Source organism: Phascolarctos cinereus, unplaced genomic scaffold (assembly GCF_003287225.1).
Source record: "Phascolarctos cinereus isolate Bilbo 61053 unplaced genomic scaffold, phaCin_HiC Scaffold_3;HRSCAF=262, whole genome shotgun sequence".
Taxonomy (NCBI): domain Eukaryota; kingdom Metazoa; phylum Chordata; class Mammalia; order Diprotodontia; family Phascolarctidae; genus Phascolarctos; species Phascolarctos cinereus.
Window position 1 is genome coordinate 122,439,508 of NW_027555736.1, and position 24,194 is coordinate 122,463,701.

At 37.5% G+C, this 24,194-nt stretch overlaps 1 protein-coding gene and 1 pseudogene across 1 annotated transcript in view; both read right to left on the minus strand.

The window, feature by feature from the left end:
- AGBL1 (AGBL carboxypeptidase 1) overlaps positions 1-24,194 on the minus strand; it is a 910,143-nt gene that overhangs the window by 388,563 nt on the left and 497,386 nt on the right. The gene's annotated exons all lie outside the window — the stretch shown is intronic.
- Positions 3,196-3,554, minus strand: LOC110192221 (small ribosomal subunit protein uS3 pseudogene; annotated as a pseudogene).

A 24,194-nucleotide genomic window follows, 5' to 3' on the forward strand; every position in this document is an offset into this window, starting at 1 on the left:
AACTTCACAAAACAAATCCCCTTAATCTGGAGTTTTGGCAGAATGGCAGGGTAAGGCAGGATATAAAGACCCATTCTTAACCAGACAAGTCTGAAGTATAGAAAATATTTAAGTAAATTCAATTTCATTGCTTTGGATATGACAATGAACTAGAACTGGTCAGACAAAATGTTGCCTAGAAAAATCCAGGAGGGAACTTACCTTAAGGAAGAGAATGAAGTGATTTGTAATATTGGAATAAGGGAAGGATCTGGGATCCTCTTCTTTGAACTTCCTATACCAGTCCACATAAATTGGGAAATCATAAGATCATAATTTAGATCTAAAAAGAAACATAGATGTTGGTATGTCCAAAACCACCATTTTACAAATGAGAAAACAGAAGGCCTCTCTGGCCAGTGACTTGTCCAAGATTATACAGCAAGTAAATACAAAAAACTCTTTTGCTTTTCAAAAACAAAAAAATTACTCTATTTATTACTCCCCAAGTCTACCACATATACCCCCATTGTATTTTTCTATAACATCCCTGCATTTTTTTTTCTAAATTGTCTCTTCTTCTTTCCTTGCCTTTTGTGAACTTCTCTCAATTCGACTCAGACTGCTCTTGTCTGAAATCCTGTATCATTTATTGTCCATGCTGCTCATTTGGTTCTTAGTTATATTGCTTTGTCATGTGAAGAGACATGCTAGAATGAGTAAGATAGCTCTTAAACCCTCAGAGCTTTGGGTACCTCTCAAAGGCAGGAGTTCATAATGTGGGGTCCATGAACTTGTTTTGCAAAATATATTTTGATTTCTACATTTCAATATAATAGCTTTCCTTTGTACTGCTATGTATTTTCTTTTATATACCTAAAAACATTAGCTGAGAAGGGGTTCACAGGTTTTACTAGACTACCAAATGGGTCCATTACTTAAGTGAAGTCAACAGATATTTAGTGCCTATTACATTCCAGGCATTGTGTTAAGTGCTGGGATTATGAACAAAGAAGGGGGAAACAAAGAAAGGAGTTCAAGATATACTAGGGAAGAGAATATGCAAACAACTATTACAAACAAAATCTGTACAAATAAAATTGGAATTAATCACAAAGAAAAAGAACCAGCATTGTGGGACATTAAGAAATGCTTAGGATTTTAGTTGAGATTTGAAGGAATCCAGGAAGTGGAATCAAGGAGAGAGAATTACAGGCATGAGGGACATCCATTGAAAATGTACAATCAGGAGATGAGAAGTCAGATGCAAGGAACAGTAAAGAGCCAGTGTCACTAGAGTACATTGTACATAGAAGGAAGTAAAATATAAGAAGACTGTAAAGGTATCAAAGGATCAGTTTATGGAGGCCTTTCAAAGCCAGAGGATTTTATGTTTCATCCTGGTGGTAATCAGGAACCACTGTTATATATTGAATGGGATTGGGGGATGGCATTGTCCAATTGTGCAATCTGTACAATGATAGTTGACTGGTCAATTGACTGGAGTTGGGAGAAACTTGCATGTATCTGGGGGCGTGGAAGAAAGCTTAAGGTCCCTTGCTCTAAGTCTTATGTAAGGCTTGAGTTCTAATTTTGTGGAAGGAATCCCATAAAGAAGAAATCATGGAGCCTTGATGTGTTGAAGTGAGAGGATCTATATGTCTTGTTATTCACAAGTAGCTCCCAACACATAATGAGGATGGAATAATAAGTTAGGTCAAGGTTGTAAAGGGTTTTAGAAACTAAATATAGGAGTTTATATTTGATTGTAGAGGCAATAGGAAGCCACTGGTGTTTACTGAGTCAGGAAGTGACATGCATGGTCAAATCGCTTTGTGAGGAAAATCATTTTCACAGCAGTATGGATGATAGACTGAAGAGATCTGAGGCAGGGGACACCAATCAGTGGGTGGTTTCAGTAATCCAGTTGAGAGGTGATAAAGGTTGGTAACTGTGTGAGTAGTGAGAAGGAATCTAATTCAAAAGATACTGTGGAGGTAAAAACAGCATTATTTGGCAACTGATTGGATCTGGGGAATAAGGAAGAATGAACCTGGGAGAGTGAAAGAATGATAGTACCTTTAACAACAGCAGTAAAATTTGGAAGAGGGATGTACTGGGAAAGGAGTAAGATAGCTCTTTTTTGGACATAGTGGGTTTGAGGTACCTCTGGGACATCCAGTTTGTCCAATAGGCAATCAGTATAGTAGGATTGAATCCTAGGGGAGAGCCTGGAGATGGATATATAGATCTAGGAGTCATCAACATAGTGATGATAATTAAATTCATGGCTGATGATTTGGTCACCAAATGAAACAGCATATGTAGAAAGATGATTGGAGGGCTTAGGACAAAGCTTTGTGGAAAACTCGGTTGGAACGTATGATCTGGATGATTAACAAAGGAGTAGTTAGACTGGTAGAAGAATCAAGAGAGAGAGAGAGAGAGAGAGAGCAGTGTCACAGAAATCTAGAGGGGAGGAGAGGGTGGCTAAATGTTCAATACAGCAGATAGAATGAGGATTTAAAAAAAACCATCAGATTTGGCAATTAAGAGATTATTGGTAACTTTGAAGAGAACAGTTTTAATAGAGTGATGAGGTTGGAAGTTAGATTGCAAAGGATTGAGGAATAGAAGCAGAGGCAGAAAGAATAGAAAGAAAGCATGGAGGGAGGGAGATGGGAAGGAAGGGAAGAAAGAAGGAAAGCAGGAAGCAAAGAAGAAAGAGAGAGAAAAAGAGGGAGGGAGGGAGGGAAGGAGAGAAGTAATCATTGTTATTTGCACATCTTTGGGAAACACAAAGCTTTCAGCTGAAATTATGATTATTATAACTTGCCCCAAATTAAATAAACATTTTGCCCACGCTGCCAGTGTTCCTAGAGCACTGTATCATAGAGAAAACATCATCCCTGCCTCACGGGCTTTCAACTAATTGCATGTATTTGCTAGACATGAAAATTGATCAACAGTGAATTGAACATGTCTTGTGCCCCTGCCAAGCCAATCTCTGGATACCCAGACACCTGCACTCTCAGAATGTGGATGTTACAACAAGTGGATTTTAAAATGCTAAGGGGGCTGCTGGAAAAAACAGAAGCATGTTTTCTGTAGTATTTGGATAGGCTGGGTCTATGACTCACTTTTTTAAAAAAGATTTTATTAAAGATCTTTACAGAAGAGCTTTGGGCACACCATTCTAGGTGTCAGAGATTCCTGTTATGTAGTGGGCACTGGCTGGGGCATATCTGGTTGCTCTGCCTTCCCACTCTTCTGCTCTGAGATGGGGGAGGGGGTGGTAGGAAGAATTTCATTCTTGGGCTCTGTGATGCCCACGTGATTGGGTAGGGCCTTCTTAGGGCCAATCTTGCCACTTGGTTTCAGGGCAACACGATTTTGATTTTAATTCCCCATACACTCAATCTGAGGAGGACGTGGCATACAGCTATGTCAACTTAGTAATTGACAGGGTCTCCACTGTGGATCATCAGGCCATCCAAAAACTTCATGGACTTGGCCCTCTGGTCTCTGAGCTTACCAGACACCACCACCTCACATCAATTTGCTCCACTCTCCATAATAAATAGGAGGACACTATAGCAGGCCCTACACATAGCAAAAGCTCCCAGGAGTTTATAATGCAGGGACTCAGCCTAACCTCTCATGGCCACTGTCTCAGCATACAGCTCTATACTGGCTTCAGGGAAGCCAAACCTCTTCTGAACTACAGCTGTCAGTTCACCAATCTGGTGACCCTTCTCCCCAAGAGCATTCCGAGTCCTGGTGGCCAAGATGATGATTTCTGTCCTGGTTGGGGCAACTGAAACCTCCACCCCAGAATCGCCATCAGCCTAGTGAGAAACTCATTCAGCTCAGCTTTAAAGATGCCATCAGCAACAAACTACCTCTTCTTGGAGATTTGCACTGCTATCTTGCACTGACAGGAAAGCTTGACTCACTTTTTAAATAGACTATTGGCTGAATGGGCATTGTCTCACTTAAAGTGAGAACTTAAAAAGCCTTTAGCTTAAATGGGCCAAGGTCTCCCACAGTATCCTGGGACATCTCCAGTCATCCTGATCAATATCTGTCCACTGGACCCAGATGACTCTGGAGGAGAAAGTGAGGCTGGTGATTTTGCACAGACCTCCCACACTGAAATGAAAATCAATTGAAAGTCATGCCATCATCTCCTTGATGTCATGGTCCTCTTCTAGAATGAAGGACAAACCACACAAATGTGCTGTCATTAATAAAGTCGGAATAAGGAGGAAATAAAAAGAGAATCCTGGTAGAAGTCTGAGCAGAGACTGTAGCCTGGGGCTGCTCCCAGGACAGAGGGTTCTTAGCTCTTTATGAAAAGGATCACCAAAGTGTAGAAAGCAAGATTATGGTAATTTTACACTAAAACAAAGCAATGACAGCAAAAAGGAATATATTTTAGTCTTTACACAATTATATTCCTTTCCTTTTACTTATTTATTGGCCAGAAAATTAGAAGGAAGAAGTAAAAAAAATGGAATTTTGACATGAGAGGTAATTCCATTCATGAGAACCAATGGACTTAATGGGAAAGAAAATTACTGAGATACACCAAAAGTCACTAAAAGGACTTAAAAGGCGTTTCTAACTCTAAATCAGATAGACTTCTGGAACAACACACTGTATTTACCTGTAGCACAAACCAAAATTTCAATGTTAGCTTGGGACACTTCTCTTTAATTCAGTTTGTGGCTCACAGCCCCATTCATTACCAAAAGTCTGTTAGCCCTTACTGCATCCTAAGAGATAGGACCTGAAATGGCCTAGAGATAGACCTAAGGAGATAAAATCCCACCACCAAGAAAGGCTTAGACACTATGAGAGCAGTGAAGGAAAACATAGTACAATGTTCCTAATAGGGAATAGTGTGATGACATCACCAGAAGACATCAGCAACTCCACAGTAACATAAGTATAACATGCCCTAGCTATATATGTGCCCTAATCATCAATGTCCTTCTGTGTCTTCCACATGGGTCCTAGCCACAGGTGATCCTGACATGTTTCATCACTCATGTTATCAGATCACGTGAATTACTTATGTACATATCCTATATGTGTATTTCTTGATCATATGTATTCTGTGTGTCCAACCCTTCCATTGCTTATGTAGTAAACTGTTGGAGAGTGTATCCCAAAAATGCATAGGGAGAATCTTCTGTTGTCACCATACCTACTATTCTATTTGATTAAATCTATTTTATTTAAACTAATACAATCTCTGTCTGGTAATAAAGTAAACATATTAGTGCAGTCCCATGATTTATGATCTGAATGGGTAGTGATCCTTGGAGTACATAGAATATGGGTAGACTGGTGAGGGAGGAGCCTCAGTTGAGACAGTGGTTGTCTGAAGGACATAGATCTTTTGGAAAATATTGATAGTGAGTCCCTGGAAGATGTGAATGTATGATTTGGACAGAGCTGAGCACCCCCTGGTGTTTGTATCAGAAAAGACAATGCTCAAGGAGAGAATCCAACAAACCACAACATTTGTATGTGATAGTGGAAAAGTCATTGTATAATGGCACACAATCAAATTTCTACCTTGGAAGACCTTAATGTTCCCTCTCAAGCTGTAAATAAACTGATAAAGAAAAAGCAGGAAGGGGAGATAGATGGAAGCATGATGGTGTATAAAGTAGGAAGGTATATGACATACTGGAAATAGCACTGTATTGGGAGCCTGGAGACAAGAGTACTAGTTCTGATTCCCATTTCCTGGCTATATGACCTCAGCAAATCAATTTGTCTTTCAACTTCAATGTCCTCATGTGAAAAATGAGAGATTTAGACTAGAGCAGGGGTTCTTAACCCAAGGTCCATGGACTTGTTTTTTAAAAAATATTAGTAATTTATAGTTCAGTTTAAATGGTTTCCTATATAATCTTAAGTATTTCAATTTATACATTAAAAAAATATTATTCTGAGAAGGAATCCATAGGTTTTACCAAATTGCCAATGGGGTTCATGAAACTAAAAAGGTTAAGAACCTCTGAAATAAATGATACCTAAGATTCTACTGAAAAAGGTGGCAATGATTTGCAAGTTTAAGGAGAAATAAGAAGAAAGATTTCCTACATAGCTGTCTCCCTTTCCTCCTCTTTCTTTATACTTAAACTTTCCTGTTTGGTGCCACCCACAAAACGATAATAGTCACTGCTTTCAGAATGATTGTCACAGCAGGTACCCAATCCCTGGAATATTTGTTTTCCTAATCAAGTTGTAATGTAGTTAACCTTTAATAACAAGGCATCTACAGAGTTTAGAGCAGCTGAATATTTAACCATTTGTAGCAAGTTTCCTATAAATCCATGAATAAACCTGGACCTTACTGGTGTTAGCTCTTAACCCTTGAACGTGGGCCTTTCTCACACTTTTATTCTGCAACTTCACTTGGAAAAGAAATGGAGGTTGTTGAGACATTAGGGTAGCACAAAGAAAAGATTCCTGAAAGTTTCCAGTGTTGCAATCTTCCATAGCCTAGGGCTGTCTCAGCTTCCCATTTGATTTCAACTATTACAGACATTGCTACTGAAGAAAAGACTTCACATAATCTCTGCCTTGCCATGGCTGACTAGTTTGGTAGGGGCAGGCCATCATGAAAGCCTCACCATGAAGGGAACTGGGAGGTGAATTACTCTAATGATCCCCAGAGGAGAACTTAACTGACACCTAGAGGAAAAGAATTGAATGAAAAAAGGAAGAATGAAAGTTTGCATTGCTATTTTTCGAATCCAGTCAAGCAGTGGGTGCTCAAAATGTAAATGAGGTTAGAGTTAATGAAGACATCCTAATAGGCAAGCCTGTGGCCTTTATAACATCAAACTGGGTACCAGGAATCTCTGCAGTATTTTTGCTGTTGTTGTTTGTTTTTTATCTTCAGGGGATATTCATTGAGTACCTAGCATGTGCTAGATACTATACAGATTATACAGAAGACCTAAGAATTCTGGGGAGAACTTCATTTTATGTATACTTACGTTAGTTCTTCCTGGATTTGATGCCTAACTTTGTCAATTACTTCAACTAACTGTTCAAACATGGTCCCATTTATAACAGAAGTCCACCTTTCATGACTATTTTCAAAGTACTTAAGTGAAAAATCACTAGATGAAGTCAAGATAGAACCTGTCCCAGTTTTGTGTTTATTTTCTTTTTTCCTGGTTTCTAGGAGTAAGATCCATTGATGCTCATTAAAAAAAAAAAAAAGAGGTGATAGACCATATTTATCTGCAGCAGCTGAGGGCCAAAGGGGAAATATCATCGTGATTAAAGAGGAGTTAGAAATTAGTTCCCTCCTCTTTCAACCTACCAGATAGGCCTATTCTATTGGAAAGCAGAGCAAGTCTGTGGTCACTAGGGGAGTAGCATAGATAGGGTGAATCAACCTATTAGGAGCAATAAGGGTAAAATTTGGGCGCTTTTATTAGCTTTGATTTGTGTTGCTTGCAGGGCTCAAGTGCAGGGTTTATAAAAAAGAGAGAGGGAGAGAGTCAAGCAGTTATAGATTGTGTAGTGCTCAGTGCTATGGTTTATATTTGATGTCTGTAAAGGTTTTATTGGATTATTGGTAGCATGTTTACTCGGCTGAACACAGAAGCCCCTGTTGGGCCTTGAAAAAATATGGGGAGGCTGGGATTTGCAGTTCTGCTACATAGGTTTGAGGGGGGCAGGGATTCTGTGCCTGAAATTTTCATAAGCCTAATGATGGGAGAAGAAGAAGGGAGGGGAAGGGGAAGAGTACAGAATGTTGATGAGTAAATAGACTACAGTATAAGCTGAGGTTACTCAACAAAACTTCAGAATACATATCAAAACAGAATCCAACTGTCTCATTTTTATAAACTAATTCAACCTCTGAGATATCTGCTTTTAATTTATTGATACTAGATTGTAATTGAGGAGCTATTTTGGAATTGATAAGAAAGGTAAAATCTCAGAAATTAGCAATAGGTTTGTGCCCTTACTATGCATACTAGTTTTGAACAGGTTCATGAGTATAGAAACAGGATCCTTTTAGATAAAATGGGCTCTATAACTGTTTTGTCATATAAATTAAACAATTATTCAGGTCAATCAAAGAATGGGGAAATGTATCCATATACATAGGGAATAATGATCAAGATTCTCCCAAAGGAGAATATTTGTATTGAAAATGAAGCATGAAGAGAGGTCAACATATCCAATTAAATTGTATATTTATGAGTTTTGTTTTTCCAAGTATCTTGTAGAATGCTGGGTTTGGAGGTAGAGGACTTGGACAAACTCTCAGCACTTCCACATTCTACCTATATGACCTTAAAATAAGTCATTTATGCTCTCCAACTTCGGCATCCCAATTAATATAATGTTGGTGTTAGATTAGATGATCTCTGATGTTTCTTAAAATGCTAAATGTATAAAGCTATATGCCAGGTACTGTGCTAGGCAATGGGAATTTAAACAGAAAAAATTAAACAACTTTTACCATTAAAGAGTTAAATTTTGTTGTGGAGGGTGATACAAAGTACACAGTTAAGTAATTCAAAAGCATATATAAGGCAATTTCAAGAGGTAAATGGAAATCATATGATCACAGACTCAGAACTGGAAAGGATATCAGAAGTAATTTAATTCAATCCATTTTAAAGAAAAAAAATGCTAAAATCCAGAAAGTAATGGTTAAGGTCACACAGGGTTTAAGTGTCAGAGGCAGGATTCCAACTCCAGTACTCCTATTGGACTTCCTAAATGAGAATCAAGAATTAATTGACCTAATTTTCTGGGTTTTTTGGCTTCTTAGTGATTTTTTTCCTTCCCTTCCTTTCCCTTGCCTTCTCTTTCCTTCCTCTCCCCTCCCTTCCCTTCCTTTCCCATACCTTCCCTTCTCACACTTTCCCCTACCCCTTCCCCTAGTCCTTCCCATACCCTCTCCCCCTCCCTTTTCTCTTCCTCTTCCCCAGAACATACTGGCCATCACAGAACGTCAGAATCTAGTCTCTTTGACTATTTCCAGCCAGGGATGTACTCCTTACAAATATATTTCTCACCTCTTTAGATTCTGACCAAATCTAGTGCTCTTTTCAATGTACTATGAAACTCTAAATTCATTTCACCATCACATCATATGCTGTGTAGCATCTTTCTCCTAGGCCTATAAAGCTAGAGAGAACCCAGGAAAAGATGTCCACTCCTTTTACAACCTTTCTTATTAGGTGTCAGAAGACATAGCTTCATATTTTGGCTACTGCCACCATGCATCCCTCTCTGGGATTCAATTTTATCTTTCCTAAAATGTGGGAGACTGGAGTAGATGACCTCTCAATCTCATACAAACTCTAAGTCTAATAACTGAAGGCAAGCTTCTCACATGCAGACCTGAAGAAAACCAAACTGGGAAGGGAGGGAGGGAGGGCGTAGGAGGAGGTAGAGATCGTCCTACTATGGAAGGAGTCACATCAACCACTATTGATTTTCCTGTTTCTCAAAGAGAAAACCATATCAGAGGAATTAGAGAACTGTGTGCTCTTGGGGCTCCATAAGAGATGGCCAGGTAGGAGGGCTCATTCACTTCCATCCCTTTCCCATCATTCTCTTTGATTCTGAAATGAGACCCAAGCCAAGGGGGCTTGTTTTCAAGCAGAGGTGTCAGCATTGCAAGCAGAGGTGTCAGCATTGTTATTCTGACACAGTTTTCTCCCTCTCTCAACTTGTCACATTTAGTAGAGGGATAGGCAATAATAGTGAAGATCTTTTCATTTTTTTATGCTGTCTTGGGTAATGAAACCTCATTCACCTAAAGTAAAGTTGGATAAGAAAAGCAACAAACCAAGCCTGTCCTTCATTCTTCCTCCAGCCTCTGAAGGATTCACATATGGAATACAATCTATTTCAGTGAAATGTTATTCACCCACAAACACCATTTGTGATTATGGTCTATAGGCTTAAGTGATGGTAAGTCAGGCAGGCCACCTAGGAATGAGACAGTAGTGGGCAATTGGAGAATAGGCCAAGAATCTGCAACATCAGAATTGACCCTACAGACTTGTAAGAGATTTTATTATATTCTCAGAGAGAGGAAGAGAATGGTATTAAGTACCTTGCAGAGTGCATGAAGTATAATATATAAAGATAGGCAAAGAGGAAGGGATGGAGAGGGACCTAGTAGATTAAGAAAAGGAGAAAAAAGCAGGGGTGGGGGAGGTGAGAAAAATATTTGTAAGTACATCCCTGGCAAGAATAGTCAGGGAGATTAGATTTTAATGTTCTGTGATGGCCAGTATATTCCAAGGAAGGGGAAGTGGAAAAACGGGGAAAGTGAAGGGAAAGGAAAAGGGAAAAGAAGGGAAGGGAAGAGAAGGCAAGGGAGGAAGAAAATCACTAAGAAGCCAACAAAAGAGAAACTTAGGTCAATTAATTCTCAACTCTTATTTAGGAAGTAGGACATCTCATAAACTCTTACCTGATCTACTGGGTCCTTGTTAGGCCCTTTTTCATTGCAACACCCATATTCTACCTTATAACCTCTTTGAGGCTTTTAATGTCAATTTCACATATCATTCATGAAATACCCCTTTTCATTTCACTCACACTCTAAAAACCTTCAGCAGCTTCCCATTATTATTGCCATTTGTATTTCTGTTGCCTATAGTATATTAAGATTTGACAAAGTCTATAATTTAAAATATGTTTTAAGAACCATTTTAATATAATTAATTTCCTTTACAATCCTATTTATTTTATTTTATGCATTTAAAAACATTATTCTATAAAAGATTCAACAGATTCCATCAGACAGCCAAAGTGGTCCATGACACAAAAGAAATTAGGAACCTTTGCCCTATAGGATAATGTCCAAACATCTCATCCTGTCATTCAAAGTCTACTTTTCTTCCTTTCCAAACTTATAGCCTACAACTATAGATTTCAGTTCTCCTCTCCAGATAGGATGATTGCTGTTTGTTCTGTGAACATACCATGGACATTCTTACCACCATCCCTCTCTGAGTCTCAGTTTTTTTCATCTATAAAGAGAGGCATCTGTGAAAGGTGCCAAATAAGGAAGGGCTACATGACAGAATTAAAGAGAGCTCTCAACCCTATGTGTACATAAAGGGTTGAATATATATATATATATATATATATATATATATATATATATATATATATAATATATATATATATATATATATATATATAAAATATACACACATATATAATATACACACATATATATAATATACACACATATATATAATATACACACATATATACATATACATACATATAATATACACACATATATAATATACACACATATACATATACATATATATAATATATACACATATATAATATATACACACATATATATACACATATATGCATATACATATATATACACACATATATGTATATGTATATATATATATAATATACACACATATATAATATACACACATATATATAATATACACACATATATATAATATACACACATATATATAATATACACACATATATATAATATACACACATATATACATATACATACATATAATATACACACATATATAATATACACATACATATACATATACATATATATAATATATACACACATATATAATATATACACATATATGCATATACATATATATACACACATATGTATATAATATACACACATATATACATATACATATATATAATATACATACACATATATATACATATACATATATATACACACACATATATGTATACATGTGTTTGTATGTGTGCGTATATATATGTATATATATGTATGTATATGTATGTATATGTATGTATATGTATGTATATGTATGTATATGTATATATGTATGTATGTATGTATATGTATATGTATAGTTTATTCCTGGACCATAAATCAGTGGGTCAGGAATTCTCTTTCAGCTGATAATTGAGTATGCATAGCTAAAAACAATGACAACAACAATAGCAACAACACCTGGGCTTCTGGTATATAACATTTGTAGAGATCCATAGATGAATACATGAATGGAAAATTAGTATTTTGGTCAATTATTGTGAGATGAGTCAGAGAGAAACAATAAGCAAATGATTAGAAAGTGACATAACTATGGGAGTTAAAGTATATGGCAGTTCATGTGTTAATAGCTATGCTTGGATATAGATCCCCAGAGGGTCGAGCTCCTGACTGAAATGAACCAGGATTTAGGAAATAGAGTAGTGAGGATTGGTGTGATTCACAGAGGTGGTGCCTCTGTGCATTTATCTGATGATCCTAAGTGTGCCTTCCCCATTGGGAAATTCTAGTATTTGGTGATGGTGATAAAAAAGTACAAGGAGATGCTAGATACTGTATGAGTGACATCATCTTTTTTCCCTTAATACACCCTGTATAGGAAAAGGGAGCAACTGAGTTGAGGGAGAGGGGGAAAGAGAATACCCAAGAAAACTCAGAGGTTGATCATCAGTGTATATGTACAATTATTTCCAAGAGAGGTTGGATTACATAAACTATAAGGTCCCTTCCACCTTTAAATCCCAGGATCCCGTGTTTTCTCTGCCTGGAGTGTCTTCCTCACATCACTCTACTGATGCCAAGTCTCCTAAACTCTAAGACCAAGTCCAAGACCCACTTCATCTATTTGACATTTCCTGCTCCTCCCAACTTACAAAGATCTCTTCCTCCTCTAACATTTCATTCAACACCTACTATTGACACCATTCACTTTGAACTTGAGATACCTCATGGTATCTCTTTAAGATGGCTCAAACACAAATTAGCTATGTGACAGAATAAGTCATTTAATCTCTCTCAGCCTCAGTTTCCTCATCTGTAAAATGGGAATAACAATATCACCTACCTCCCAGGATTGTTATGAGGTGCTTTGGAAAGCTTAAAACACTAAATAACTGTTATAATTACTGGTGGCATCTAGATGACATGGTGGAAAGAGTACTGGGCCTGGAGTCAGGAAGACCTGAGATCAATTCTATTCTCAAACACTTCCCAGAAGTGTGATCTTAGGAAATTCACTTGACCTCTGTCTGTCTCAGTTTCTTCATCTGTAAAATTGGAATAAGAATTAATACCTGAGACCTCCCAGGATTGCCATAAATATCAAATGAGATAGTATTTGGAAATGGCTCGGCACCTTACTGTCACATCATAGGCAACAAATAAGTGAGCTATTATTATTGTTATTATTTTTTGTGACACTTAAATCATTAAATCTGGAAATAAACTTTCTTTTAACCAATTTGGCCTATGTGTGAGGTCAGTTGGAGGGGAGTTCCAGTCTCTTTAATGTTGAATTAGTGAGAATGGGGTGCCCATTCGAGCATAGCCTGAGCTAGAAATCTCACCAGCCCATTTAATTATTTGTTCCTACCACCCTTTATGCAATCAGAGGATTTTAAAACCAAAAATATACCTAAGAGAGGATCTAGTTCAATCCTTTATTTTACAGATGAAAAAACTGACTTTGAGTCTTGTTTTTCCCCAACCCCCACCAATGTACTGTAAATAGAGACATAGCATTATAGAATCATAGAACCCCGGGGCTGGAAGGAATCTCAGAGACAATCTAGCTCAAACAATATCTCAACAAGAAGTCTCTTAGAGGGCAACTAGGTGGTACAGTCGACAGAGTGTTAGACATAGAGTTAGGAAGATCTACATTCAAATTCAGCCTCAGATACTTACTAAACTGGTGACCCTGGGCAAGTCACTTAATCTGTCTCAGTCTCAGCTTCATCATACATAAAACTCACCCCACTGATGTGTTTCAGGATCAAATAAGACAAAATTATGTAAAGAGCTTTGTAAAACTTAAAGCCTTAAAACAATACTAGCTATAATAATAATAATTATTATCATCATCATCATCATCGTCATCATCATCATCATCACAACGAGTGCTCAGCTAACCTTTTCTTCTTTGCAATTTCCACCCATTATAGCTAATTCTGCCTTCTGAGGACAAGAAGAACAAATCTAATCCCTCCTTCACATAACCATCCTTCAAATATTGAGCCAGCTATTATGCTTAACCACCACTCCTAACCTTCACTAGAAATCTTCCCTTCTCACAGCTGAACATCACCAGTTCATTTAAGTAATTGTCATCTAGCATGATCTCATGACACCTCACCATCCTGGTAGCCTTCCTCTGGACATTCTTCATCTTATCTACGTCATTCCTAAAGTAAATACAATATAACAGATGTAGTCATGCCTCTGACGTATACTGGCTGTGTGATCCTGGGCAAGTCACTTAACTTCTTGGTGCTCTAGGCCATTCTCTAAGACAATAAATTGCCAAGAAGTAACCAACTGCCATTGGTAGAGCAAGTTTCTCACTACAATCCCTCACACTGATGCCACATGTCCAATGACTATCCCTGAAATTTATCGTGATGAGAAGGCCTATGTCATCTTTTATCTTTACCATTACCAAAACCAGTGCTCTTGAATATAGTAGTTCCTTAATATTTATTGAATTGCATTGAGATCTAATATAACTAAGTGACTACTTTTCTAAGGTAATGATTCAGTACTAGACCACAGATTATAAAATCATCATTCTGAAGCTTTGCCTGATACTACACATTGAACCTATAGGAGGAAGTTAATCACAAAGGTATAGGAGGCATCGCCTTAAAGTGATAGAAAAAAGAAAATGGAGCTAAAATGCTTTACTTTTAAAATCAGAAAGAAAGAGAAACAACACTGTCCCATCCCTTGTCAATTAGCCTGTAGGGTTAACCTTTGGAAGAGAAAACAGAAAGGTTGATTGCAGGTATCACAGAATCTCAAGCATAAAAGAAATCTCAGAAGCCAGTTAGTCCAAAGGTCAGTTAGTTCATCCTATCCCTGATATTGAAGTATCCTTCTAAAACATCCCTGAGAAGTTATTACCTGGTCTCTGCTGGAAGACATCTAGACAGATGTAACTCTAGAAACAGCCCATTGTACATTTATATAATTTTAATAATTATGATGTTATTATTTGAATACTATCATCTCTGTTTTTAAAATACAGAAACTGAAGATCAGAGCCATCATATTAGAAGCAGGAGAAGAGGGAATCAATGGTACCTTCCAGTTAAGGAGAACGTCCTCAGGCCCAACATGACTTTTATAGGGACATTTGATTTTGGCCACTCAACTAAAATCAACAAAACCAGACATAAGAGCTTCTGTTTGGCTTGTTTGCTTCAGTCATGTATTTCAGTATGACTCTCAAAAGAACCATTTGTGTGGGATTACCCATAATGCTCAAAATTATGGTAATGCTTTCCCACTCCAGATGCATATTAGACTGACAGTGTTAAAAATTTGTCAAAGAAAAAAAGAAAAAAAAATGATTTAAGACAGAACAATAAATATTTGGAGCCTCTGAAATCTGCCAAAAAGCAGACCAAAATTGTCCAGGGAAGGACAATGGTACTGCGTATTATTCAATGAAGCTTTAATAAAAGTTCCATACTCAAGCAGAAAATAGTACCTGACTGACATGAAGTCAAAAGACACCTATGAAACACAATAAAATTTAAACATGAATTGAAAACTAGAAAGTTTGGGGCATTGTTTGTCTTTGCTTTTTGTTTTGTTTTGTTTGTTTGTTCTGATATATAGTGTCAGAAATCTTCCTGCTCAGGCTTTCTGGGGAGTGGTTCAAGGTTATGAACACCCATTTTATTTTTGTTGAAAAATGTCATGAGAAAGAAAGTGAGTGACTATCACTGCTAAGGCAAATCAAAAGAACATATGATCTTCCTATCACTACTATATGGGCCAGATCCTCCTAGCACATGGCCTACTTTCCAGAAAGAAGTTAAATATGGCTAGAAGCTACATCAATTCTTTCACAATCCTAGTATATTTTAAGTAGGGCTCTGGGGAACAGGGTCAACTCTAGGAAAAAAAACATGCCTTGCAGGCAAAGTTTTACATTTGATGGTTTCTTCCCTATCTCTGCCTCCTACTCCACCCTCTTACAATTTAAAATTCTTTGTTCTGACACCTTTTTAATCTATGCCCAGATGCTTCTCTCTCTGGAGTCATAATTGTCATACCCACATCCCTACCTGGCTGGCATCTTCTACTGGTAAACTAGCTACCCAGGGTTTTTTGCTCCTTCGTACTCCCAGCCCCAATTCTACTGAAATGTAACTATTGTTTTTCATGCCCTCGGAGCTAATGTTTTATGCTTTGCAAGCTGTCCACAAGACATTAAACAAATTAATCTATACTATATACTAATAAAAGAATACTAGAGGAGATTTCTAAGATTCTCTTTGCTTTCTCAGTAATATTTTTCTCCAAACTTTTCAGTTCACATGATTTACAAATAGGAGAAGGAAAAGATTACTTGAAAGGTAAAGTTGACTCAAGTGTTTGGAACAAGATTGGAAAGTGGAAGTTTTAGGACATTATCTTAATCAGTAAGACTCCAGGGGTGAAACCTGGAAGTTTCTCTGGATGACAGCAAGAAGATGAAATGGTGTAATAGAAATGAACAATGAACTGTGAATCAGGAAATCAGAGGTCCAATCCCAATTACAATCCATTGGGCAAACTTTTTTGACAATCCTTGGATTTAGTTGCTTCATCTGTAAAATGCAATTGGACTAGATGACTTTGAAGACCATTTCTGACTCTAACATTCAGATAGATGACTGGCTGAAATAGTCATCTATCATTATTCAGAGTAATTTGTGAGGGATATGCTGGTAAGCCCTGAATTACTGAGTAACAGAGGACTGAATGATGTAAATCAATGATGTCAAGAATTTATTAATGGCCTACTATGTGTCTGGTATTATGCTAGATATGGGGTACATAAAGAAAAAAGTGAAACAGATCCTGTCTTCAAGTTGCTTCTATTCTGTCAGGGGTGATAATGTGTATATAGATATATACAGAACAGATCCAATGTGATTTGGGGGAAGAGTAGAACCTGAAGGGATGAGGGGATGAAGAAAGGCCTTATGGAGAAAGTGACATCTGATCTGAAGTTAAAGAGTAGGCTTTCAAAGAGGAGGAGGAAGAAACTAGAATGAATTGTAACCTCCAGTAGCACAGAAGAGAGTAAGTTTCTTTAGTTTCTTATACATGACATACAATACATGATAATGATAATGATAGTCAAAAAAAGAAGCAGTCAACACATTTCCTGGTCTCATTTCAGCTCTAATTCCCCTAAACATTTAGTATCCCTGGCTAATTCCTTCCCTTTTTTGTAGCCCATTTGTAAGTAGAGCTCCTATATCAACATACTTGGAAGGAATACCATTAGTCATAAAGATGTTAAAGTAATCTGTGACTTTTATTGATGCAAATAAATTAAGAAATAAACCCATTCAAAGGTAAATATGTGGTGGGTCAAGCTTGGAGAAACTTGACTGATTAATTTAAAAGTTAGAAAAGGGAGTAGAACTATTTCCTTGGGCAAAGATTCTTTTATTAAAATACTCATTTTGAATGACTCTATAAGTTATAAAACCTATCAAGTTATCAAAATTTGGACAAGGCCATCTGGTCACTGGCAGATGAATATGCCAGGCAATAATCTGTATATATAGGAGGAATAGCCAGGTTTTGTACTAGGCAAAATAACAACCTGAAAGTCATAGGTTTTGTAATTAATAGACATACACAATAAAGGTGGGAATGTGGAACCCTCCCTGTTTCATCTAACATTATTAGTGTGCCAATCCAAGAGAATCTGCAGAGTGAGGTTTGTCTCTTTGGTCTAACTCCAAGCTTTTTGAGTTGATTTTTGTTCTTTTGTTTTGTTTTGTTTTAGTTGGTAGTATTTTGATGGGGTCCATGCTCATAATCATAGAATAAATCTGTTATTTGAAATTTTCTAATACACAGAGAGCTTTCTGGAACTATGGAACAATTAATAAGACTATAAATTATCATCAAATAAAGGGCAGTATAAAGAAAAATAGACATAATTTATATATGGAATATTCAGCTAGCTTTTGTTAACTACTCAGAAATCATATGGAAACCATAAAAGGTCTTATGTGAGGTCAGGCTACTAAAATAGTTATGTGTTTTGTGCTTTAGGGTCTTCACTGAGGCATGCATGATAGGGGTAGGGGAGAAAAGTGAACCCCAAGAACAAACTGTTTCTTTTTCCCTGACTTTATCCCAGGATAAACACTATTTCCTTCCTTCCTTCCTTCCTTTGTGTCTGCTTTTCTCCCCAGAAGCTTCTCTTAGGATAATTGGATTGTAGATCATTTCACAGATGAGAAAACTAAAGCTCAGAGAATTTAAGTGACCTATCCAAGGTGACACATGGAGTACCAGGGCTCAACCCTATGTCTTCTGACATCAAATCTAGTACTGATTTTTTTTCTCTTCCAAATAACTTTGCTTCTCTTCCTACAATGATTTTTTTTTCTTTATGAATCTCTAAAACTATCAAGCTAGAACTACTGAGGGAAGAACAAAGCAGTTAGAGTGAGATTGCTCTCTGAGGTTGGTTAGACTGCAGCTACCACCATTGCTCCTTCCCCATCTCTTGCTAACAGACCACAATAATGTTGTTCGCTTTGTCCTTAGCTCTCATTACCTGGCACCTGCTCCTTGGCTTTTCCAGAAGACAGAAACATGAAATTATCTTGGCTACAGCCCTTTGGCTACTGGCCAATGCCTGAAGAAGCTCAAAAGAGGATTATATCTGAACACATCCTTTACTTTGAAGAGAAAGAAGAAGAAACAGAGCCCACAACATTCTCACAATGGCATTGACGAACCTGTCAAAGATTCAGATAAAGGACACTTTACAGCTGCACTTGCCTGCTGTCCATAAAACCAAAATGTATATTGGCCACTACAATTCTCATTTTTGTTTCTCAGCCTGGCTACTGACGGACTCCATGATAGATAACACTTTTAGGGTGGCTGCCACAGCAGAATTTATCCAGCACAGCATGGGAAGTTACTGTCATTCTCTGGGTTGTACTAAAAATGAAAGGGGGAGGGAGGAAGTGGCTAACAAGGACAAGCTGGGTAAAATTTGTCTCCTGATCTCCTTTCCAGGATCTGGCCAGATGGCAAATACACTGAATAGAATAAGAATGGGAAAGGACGGAAAGGAAAAACAAATGAAGTCACTGTAGCACAATGCAGCAGAATGAAGACAGTTCAGAGTCAAAGGATATTAGTCTGAATATCAGCTCTGTTTCCTATGTATGTGACCTTGGGAGTATTACTTAACCTCTCTGTGTATCAGTTTCCTCATCTATAAAGTTGAGGGTGAGGGTGGAGGTTGATAACTGCTGAAGTCCCTTCCAGTCCTAAACCAATGATCCTATAATCTTGTTTATATGTCATAATGGCCTGGGGTCAGCTTGCTTTCATAGGATTCATAGGACTTAGAATTAGAAAGGAATTTAAGCAATATCTAGTTTGACTCCTTAACTTACAGATGAAGAAACAGGGGTGAAGAAGAGTCTATAAGTGACTTGTCCAAGGTCATATAGGGAAAACCAAGATTCTGACTACAAATGCAATGATCTTTCTATTACATCACAGCAGCCTTCACCAGTTATGGGAAGAGTGTACTACTGAGGTGGGGAGGGAGAGAATAGAGAAAAGAAGGAAGGAAAAAAGGAAGGAAGGAAGAAGAAGGGATGAAGACAGGGATATAGAGAGGGAGGGAGGAAGGAAAGAAGGAAGTAATGAAGGAAGGAAGGGGAAGGAAAAGAAAAGGAAGGAGGAAGGGGAGAAGCATTTATTAAATATATTTTACAAATATCTAATTTGATCCTCACAACAACCCCAGGAGGTAGGTGTCATTACTAGCCCCATTTCACAGCTGAAGAAATTGAGACAAACAGATACTAAATGACTTGCCCAGTGTCACACAAGTAATAAGTGCCTGAGGTCAGATTTTCTTGACTCCAGACAAAACTAAAGACGAATGTCTCCCATTCCTCAGTTTTGCCTCTGGCTAACTCTTTTATTTTCAACTGTGTCTAAAAAATATCACTTTTGCCTATTCTGGTTTTACATGATTCTGCAAGAGTGACTGAAGCTCTACACAGTGACTAGGGCTGTCACCAGAATAAAAGTTTCCCTATGGAGTCATAAGGCTTCTACCTACACTTTTTCTGACTCCTCTCTTGCCTATAATTCTTATGCTCCTTCATCATAATATGATTTCAAATATATATAAATTATCAACTCACATTACTGGATAGTATATCTACAATTTCATCATTCAATAATTTGAGTGAGTCATAATCTTTCTGGGTCTCAGTTATTTTATTTGTAAGTTACAGAATTAGTTGATATTTAAGGTCCCCTCCAACTCTCACATCCTAGTATTCTATAATTCCTTTATTTTAGAAAAAAACAAAAATAAGGCCCCAAGATATTAGGTTTGTTGATCAAGACCACACAGCAGAAAAAGGAAGGCTTGAAGCCAAACCGCCTGGGTCAGCATTCTTTCTATTAGACTATGTGACTATTTCAAGCTCTATTATCTTCATGCACTAGCTGAACAAAAAAATAATTTTAGACAGGATCTGCCCCTGAAATCATATCCAAGTGGCTGTCTACTTATAAAGATAAGCTTGCCTTTTGTTTTCAACTAAAACTGATTTATAGCTTTGGAGGATTTGCTTATCAAGCCTTTAGCTTCTTCAGGGACCTTACTCCTACTACATACATCACCTTAGCATCCCCAAAAGGCTGATGATCAGTAATCCATGTAGAAGACTGTGAAAAGCCACAAACTGAATAAACCATGACTGAGTAATAAGGACTAGTAGTAGAATGAATAATAGCAATAGTAACAATAACAACTCCCATCGCCTTGACTGCCCACATTCACCATCCCTCCGTCTCTTGCTCTTGACTGATAATCAAATCCAAGTTTCCACTGCGTCTGTGAAGAAAATATTTTGTCTTATGACTCCATTCAGCATCCCTGAGATTCTGAATCCTAAATTATACAAGTTTATGTTCCTTGTACTGAAAACTACTCCCTGCTCCTCTTCCTGCCCATCCTTATTAGCTAGCCCCTTTCCTCCCATAGTTATTTCCCATTCTACTTCATCTTTCCATAATGTCCTCTGGAACTCTTATTCTATTATTATCAAAATGCCTTCTCTCCAGAAATTGCTTTGTATATATTTTCATGTGATTTTCCATAGAAATATTACTTCCTTCCAATAAAATAAAAACTTGTAAGCAGGAAAGATTGTTTTTTTTATCTTTGTAGCATCAGACAATGCCTCTCAGATAGTAGGTGCTTAATGATGAATTGAAACATAGTTGTTTATATCTTATGAAGTGATTTCCTCACAGTAATGCTAAGTTATGTATGTCTGTGTGTATCTGCGTGTATCTGTGTGTGTACATATACATATATACATACATTCACATGTACATACATATGCACATACTTGACATATATAATATATGTGTGTATATAAAGTGTCCCCAAAGACTCAGTGCAACTTTAAGCTTTAATAATTTCAGAAGTATATTCTACTAACTGAAAAAATAGGGCTTAAAAGCTTACTTATTTACATTAAGTATTAATTTGTTTTTTAATTAAAATTCAACATAACTACTAGCTTACATTATATAGTGTTTAAGTCAACTTTTGAACTTTGTAAATACTTTTCCCAGCTGCTACTCAGTGAGTAAAATGATTACATTTGTAATCCTAGCCTTAAGATCACACAAAGAATGAGGTTTTGATGTATATATGATAGACAATTTTAATGAAGATAAATCAGGTGGTCAAGATGGTCAAACAGGAATACTTCCTCTACCAATCCACCAGTCTGAAAAAAATGTCATCCAGAAACTGTTGCAAACAAAATGTGTAATGATAGGGTAGCCCCTCTTGTTAAAATTAAAATTCAAAAAACAAAATAAGGTTTTTTGTAGTAAATTCTTAGACTTTCAAATGATAGTTGTTTTAAGTTTATAGCATTTATACTTCTGAAGTTATTAAAACTTAAATGTGTACAAAGACTTTTGGGACACCCTATATTGTTAACCTTTCTTTGTGGGTAAGAAAATCTAATCTCAGAAAGATAAGTAAATTGTTAGGGGTCATACAGCTTATAACTTCAGAGCTGGGATTTATACCCAGCTGCTGATTAGTATAGGAATATTTGGTAGCATATTCACTATCCACAGTCACCTAAGTTCCCTATAGCAATGAAATCACAGTTTGTAATCAACAGTATTATCATTAACAACATCAACAAAATAATTCATAGATGTGATATTCTAAAGTGATTTCAAAATAATTTGAGTACTTTCATCTAAACAATTATATCACAATCATACTGTCTACCAAAAATCTTCAGTCCCGTTTAAGGTGTATGACTGCCACAGTTCAGACAATCATTCAAAGGTTTTAGTGTTAAAAGCGATAGTTTTGCTTAACCTCAGAAAAGTCCATTCTAGTACTCACTGGTCCATATCTTCTCCTTTATCTGGGAAGAAACAATGTATACAAGGGTAATGGTAAAGGTTAAACATTGATATTCAGATTGATATCAAAACAGTCCCAAACCAGAAGATTCAGGATCTGAAGTAAATGACACTGCGATGCTTCCCTTCCTTCTTTTCCCTTCACATTTATGAACACATGAAATTAAGTTGAAATAAACATCAAGAGTAGCCTTGAAGGTGACAGGAAGTCACAACAAAATGGGCTTGTATAGATCAGAAGAAATCATGATAGTGAGGTTATTAAATATCTCTTATATAGGTACAATACGTTTTTAGAAGAATCATAGAATTTAGAATACAAGGGGATATCAGCTGATGACCCATACTCAAAAGGAACCCCCACTATAAATACCTGCTATGTTTAAAGAGCTCCAATGGGGGAAAAGGGGAGGGAAAATCCATTATTAGATTCCTCCTTTTACCCTTGCTTTTATTATTTAATTCTCTCAGTACCCTTTAAAAGGATCTTCTCAAAGAATAGGTATGACCATGTTACCCTGTTGAGGCATAGCTCTAATACCAGCACTTCTTTAGTTCAGGTTTGATGATGGAATGGAATGAAGCAATCAGAGGAAATTGGACATTTAACAAAGGAGAATTACTTTGTACTTCTTGTTATTTTTGTTGTTGTTGTTTTGTTAATGTTCAGTCATTTCAGTCATGTCCAACTCTTCGTGGTCCCATTTGGGGTTTTCTTGGCAAAGATATTGGAGTGGTTTGCCATTTCCTTCTCCAGCTCATTTTACAGATGATTAGCTGAGCAAACAGAGTTAAGAGGAGTCTTCTTGACCTCAGGTCCAGCACTCTATCCACTGTGCCGCTTAGCTACCTACTTTGTATTAACACTGCAAAAATATGTAACAAGGTTAACCTGACACTTAGACTTTATACTCAATCAGGAAACACACCTTGGCAGTGAGTCATCAGAGTATAGTCACTCACACAGTTTTCAGTACCTAAAAAGGCTGAGAAGGAATTTTCTGCTTCTGGGATCCAAGATGGTGGAGTAAGAAATAAGTTGCTCTTATTCTCCTTTATTGACCTCTGAAAGCCCAGAAAATATTAACCCAGGAAAAACTCTGGAATAGCTGAGCCAGCAGAAAGACAGGGCACAACACTCCTATAGCCCAGGAAGCTTGGGGGATTAACAGGAACTATCTCACTCTGGTGGAGAGGCAGCAGTATAGGACAGGAGGCATCCCAGTAAGCCAGCAACAAGCCCCACCTCAGCATACCAGGGGGAGATCTCGAGACCCAGGGTGGTGGAGCAGGCAAGCTCCAACACCAGGAACCCTCCTTTCTCCCTCGTTCCCTCACCACGAGTGCCTCAGTACAGTCAAGGGAACCAGTAGACACCAGCTCAGAAAACCACCAGGCATGATGGTGTTCTCCAGCAGCCAAATCACCCAGCTCATCAGCACAACTCTGGGAAGTCCAACTCCAGGAGGCAAAGCTACAGGCTGACAAACATCTTCCAGCAGCAAAACATCCTTCTGTAAGGACAGGCAAGCAGAAGCCAAAGAAAGTAGTTCAAGGCCTGGAGGAGCAAGATCCAAAGAAAGGAATGAAAAGCCCAGGTGAGCAGGCATCCCTCAGAGGCCAATCTCCTCACCCACACCCCAAGAGCTCCAGTACTGCTAACTCCAGACCAGCATCAGGTAAGCAGCCTCCAATT